This window comes from Poecilia mexicana, unplaced genomic scaffold, assembly GCF_051168715.1.
Source record: "Poecilia mexicana isolate PSO_F unplaced genomic scaffold, ASM5116871v1 scaffold_2, whole genome shotgun sequence".
In the NCBI taxonomy this organism is placed as follows: Eukaryota; Metazoa; Chordata; class Actinopteri; order Cyprinodontiformes; family Poeciliidae; genus Poecilia; species Poecilia mexicana.
This window is the reverse complement of record NW_028263371.1, coordinates 11,819,940-11,825,067: the sequence shown is the minus strand read 5'-3', so window position 1 is coordinate 11,825,067 and position 5,128 is coordinate 11,819,940. Positions and strand designations below refer to the sequence as shown.

Below are 5,128 nucleotides of genomic sequence, written 5' to 3'. Positions count from 1 at the left end.
TTTTGAAGTATTTTTACTCTGACTTCAGTAAATTTTCTGGCTCCTCGACTCGCTGAGAGGAACTTCACTGAACGAAGAACAAACTAGTTTTAGACTAAAATTCACCAGACACACATCTACAGTTTCTTTTACAATTTATATGTTTTATTTAGAGAGAAACTGATTTATAAATACATTTACCTTATTTTATTATTCTGACAGTAGGTTATTTATATTAATTAATTTCATTTACTCTTTATAATACCAACATTTCCTCCAAACTTTTATATTTAAAGTTACAAATTTTGGAAATATTTGTTGCCAGGTTTGATAGATTTGTTCATAAACACCAACAACTCACTGAGAGTCGGTTTGGATTTAGGTCACAAAGATCCACAGCAATGGAAGTTCTTCAATAACAGAAGGAGCTACCTGTTCACTAGATACAAAGAAACCTGCTGTTTATTTATTGACTTAAAAAAGCATTTAGACAATTGATCATTAAATACTCATCAAGAAACTCGAGCGCTGTGGTTTAAGAGGAGGAGTTTTGCAATGGATGAAAGGTTTTCTCAGCAACAGGCAACAATTTGTGCAAATGGGTGATTTCCATTCCTCATGCTTTGGTAATGGTTGTGGTGTTCCTCAGGGCCCAGTACTGGAACTGGAGATGTACAAAGCTAGAAACAAACTATTAAAATATTCCAAAATTGTTACGGATAGAGTGGGTGGATATGACTATAGAGAAAGCCTCAACTTCAGAACTTCACCTGTTGGAACAACGATGAAAATAATTGGTGTGAAGATTTGGATCAAACTCAGAGTTGAAGCAAAGTCCAAGCATGACGTATTTTAAGAAAAGCCTCAAAATGGTTATTATTCAAAGGTTCAGGGACAAACAGGGTGACAAATTTGTCTGGGAGGTGAAATGTTTGTGAAATAAAAATTACTATCATCATCATGTAATTTATAAATATGAATTGATGTTTTGATCAGTGACTCAGAACATGAGAAGCTTTTTCACCAAATCCTTTTTTCCTCTAGTAATTTTTCAGACTCTCCTTTTTCCTTGTCCTTCAGTGAACCATGCTGAGGTTCTGCTGCTCTGGACCACATTTGGTCTCAGTTTTATCCTCCGTTGTCTCTGCAGCTGGAAGGACTCAGTAGTTTTTCCTTCCACAAGAGTTGAACCCTGAATCGTCTCCTGCTATGAAGTCGCTGCACAGCCAGTTAAAATGCTGCTTCTGATGGCGTCCAGGATGAGTCGGACCCGTTTGATTGGGCCCAGAGGAGGAGCAGAGCGGTCGATGCTGCAGCACCTGGTGTCTGATCGGCTGAGGGAGATCGCTCCATCGTTTGCTCTCACTTTCTCTGCCGTTGGTTGGATTCAGCAGATGGTTGAAGAGAGTTTCCAGCATCAGTTCTGCTCTCATTGCTGCTGGATGGATTTATTTCCTGAACCCTGTGATGGTACCAGGGGAGGCTGAAGGCGTTTGGTCCCATTGGACCTTCTGGTTCCCAGCAGGTTCCTTCTTCTGGTTTTCCGACTCCACAGTGACGACGGTAAACTCGGTCCTGTGGCGACTCAGTTGCTCAGCAGCTGAACATCATTTTGAATCATTCATGTTTAAAAGTCAAAGAGCTGAGCTCCGATTGGATCAGAACCGCTCTTCATTCAGAACCAGGCTGTGGAAAGATGGCGACAGCAGAAATACTTTGTTGCTGTCATTGACAGCATCTGCTGATCTGAACTCCAGACTGACTTTGTATTTAAAAGCTCAGCAGCTTTTATCCACATGTTTTATTCTGCTTTTAGAGAATCTTTCCTTTTTCTCTCTCCTGCTGGTTCGGGTCACTAATGCCTCGTTTCCACTGAGCGCTGCGGTGCATCTCGACCCGGTTCACTCTTTAGTCCGGTTCCATCCTGAAAACGTCCTAATCAAAGGTTAGTAGCTTTCCTTGTCATTTTTACTGAGTATTTTAGTTGAATGTTAACAGCTTTGTTAAAAAGTTTGAAGTATTTTTCTCTCCATGTGGATCAATAATACCAAGCCTCACAGCTGATATTCATAAACAGTAAGAGAGGCTGAGAGCTGATTGGATATTGATTCCTGATAATCAGCTGGAGCCCAGACTTGATGATCAAAATGATCAACTTTTATCATAATTGCCCTTCAGGCTCTTATTGATAGTTATTGATTACCAAACTAAACCTGTTGCTGCCAACAGTTTGAACCAGAAGAGCCTTTAGACCAGGGGTCCCCAAACTTTTTCCTACGGGGGCTGTTCCTTTTTCTGGTCGGGGACCGGTCTTAGTTTTTGGAGAAAGAAACCTTAGAAAATTTTTGTCGACGGCGGGGGGACGACACATTCGCGCTTTTAGATAGATTTTTACCCAGAATGCAAATGGAAAAAACCGTGTTTGAAACGGTTACTGGGACTGACTAGTATATATTCCATTGAGGGAACATTAGTTTCACATCTGCTCAAGAGAGCCCCCTTGTGGTTGAAGAAAAATCCACATATAAACCGGAAAATACAATATATGAAAAAAAAACACTGAATGCTCTCTGGTATGAGGAGGCGGGCCGGATCCGGCATTGTTCAGGGGGCCAGACCAAATGACGTGGCGGGCCGAATCCGGCCCGCGGGCCGTAGTTTGGGGTCCCCTGCTTTAGACAGTCGTAAAGATTTATGGTTCAGTATCTTTTCTGACCGTAGTGAACTGTTCTGATGGATCCGAGTCGTCCAATCAGGACGGACCTTGTTTCCCTCCTTCAGCTGCAGATTCACCATCAGAACCAGCTGCTTCAGTCTCTCACACCATCAGCTGCACTTTGTAACCTGTGGAGCTGTTTGGATGTTGAGAGTTTGGTTTGTTCCTGTTTTTACTGCCTGCTGTAAAATGAATTGCCACCAGGATAAGAAAGAGGAATCGACCTTTGACCCTCGCAGTAGGATTGGCGGCATGAAGGTTAATGTTCAAAGAAGTGGAAGCAGTCAGAAAACGATCCGTCTAGAAATGGAGCCGAATGTTTTCCAGACTAGAAACAAAGACAGAAATATTAAAGCTGAACTAAAGCGATCAGATCTCCTCCCAGGATTTCTGCTGATCACTTCCTGTTTTACTGAACTACTTCCTGTATTGATAAGTTGACAGGAAATGAACTAAATATTAGGAAAAAAAACCTTAAAAAGTTTAAGCTTAGAGTTTTCCAGCTCAGCTCAGTGTTGATTCAAAGGCAAGAAGACATTAAAGGTGTTTAAAGTCACTTGGGCAGGGGGCGGAGCCTCAGGTGGAGTCAGGGATCAGATCAGGAGACGTGGGGCCAAAGTTCATGTAGCAGCAGAGCAGAGTCTGGATCAGGGTGAGTGTTCACTTCTTCTTGTTTTCCTCTCTCTGGGTTTTCTCTCTCTGGAGGAACCAGAACCAGAACTCAGCCCGGTTCTCCTTCAGCTCTTCACATCTTTACAGGAAACAGACGAAGCTTTGATTTTCTGACATTTGGACTCAAACTAACAGAGAAGCAGGAAGTTCAAACCTTTGTTCTCTCAGTGGGAATCTGGGACCGACCCGTTTATCCTGGTTCTTTAGAGTCAAAGTCTCTTTAATCGTCTCTCTGGGAGAAATTGGACTTTAGTTTGGTTCTGCTGCTTGTGTTGTTCTCTTCCATATCATCACCAAAATAATCAATACTTTCATACATTGATATTTAAATAGATTAAAACCAAACAGCTGCTCCGACCTCTAAATCAGGTCACTTATTTTTCCCATGGAGCCGCATAAGAAACAGTAAATATAGTGGAGGGCCGGGCCGATTTATGTTTTCGCATCCACCTGAATAATGTGTAGTTGCGCCACTGGTGACTCCTTACAAGGTTCGGATCCGTCCCGTCCTTCCAACCAGCGCTTGGTGCCCAGAGGAGAAAACCTCCTGCTGCTCCTTCCCTCCTGCCTCACCTGGAGATCCAGGCCGCCGCTGCTGGGACCTTCGTCCGTGGAGCGTCGGCTCCTTCGTCCATGGAGGGTCAGGCGATTCTTCTTAGTGGCTGTGTCCTTGGCGCCACCTGCAGCTCTGATCGTTTCCCTTCTTGCTGCCGCCATTCGGATCACAGCCACGGGGGGCTTCTGCCTACTCCTGCTTACCAGCAAGTTTCTGGAGGTCCATATGGAGTCTTTGATGGTGGCTAGGGATGAGCCACATCTCTGCGAAGTCCTTCTTCACCATTTTCCGGTGGCTCACCCCGTACAGCACTAGCTGTGTGTCGAGGACCTCCCTTGCTGGCAAGTATGGGAATTGCAATAAGCCCTGTGGCCTTTGCCCACAGGTCCCTGGCAGCGCTGCTCTCCCACAGCAGGTGTCTCACCGACTCCGGCGCCACAACCGGGTCGGGGGCAGATGGACGTCGCTGACATGCCGCGGGAGTCCATAACGGCTCTGACCAGGAGGATCTCAGGAGCCACCATCCAGGACAGGTCCTGGAGTCTGTTCGGAAGGACGGGACGGCTCACGTTGCGCCAAACCGTGGCGGCGTCTCCGAACAGGAGGCCGCGCACTGGAGTCACTGGTTCCCGGTCCTGCACAACAGAAATAATAAAACGATTTTTTTTGAAATTTGAAATTTATTCGAACATGATACAAATAAAAAAATAAAATAGTGCACAATAACAAGAAGTGAATAATAAAAAAGAAAATACAGATATCTGTTTCCCTTAACATATCCTGCTCAAAATGGGGTAGGAAGAAGAAAAAAACTTATTAACTCCTAAACACTTGAAAACTTACAGTACTACTGTTATTTAAAAGAAAATCAAAGTCAAGTGAAAATCAAAGTGGCAGTCAGCAATTACTGATATTTACCTATACATTATCCCTTTTTATACTGGTTAGTCTTTCCAAACCCTTACACCAAGTTGTTATCTTCAATACACACATTATTGCTTTCTCTCACTCATGTCTATCTCTATTGAAAATGACCTCCTTATATTTTCTTTTGAATTGTATTAAACTATTGCTTTGTTTTAAATCTTCATCTAATTTGTTCCATAACTTTACACCTTTAATTGAGATACAGAAGCTTTTTCTTGTTGTTCGCAGCTTGCGGATCTTTAAGTTTGAGTGACCCCTTAAGTTATACCCCCCTTCTC

At 43.4% G+C, this 5,128-nt stretch overlaps 1 pseudogene; it reads right to left on the bottom strand.

Annotated features, from left to right (window-relative positions):
- Positions 1–3,936: 3,936 nt before the first annotated feature.
- On the bottom strand, positions 3,937–4,573 carry LOC148160423 (uncharacterized; annotated as a pseudogene).
- Between the last annotated feature and the right edge of the window lie 555 nt (positions 4,574–5,128).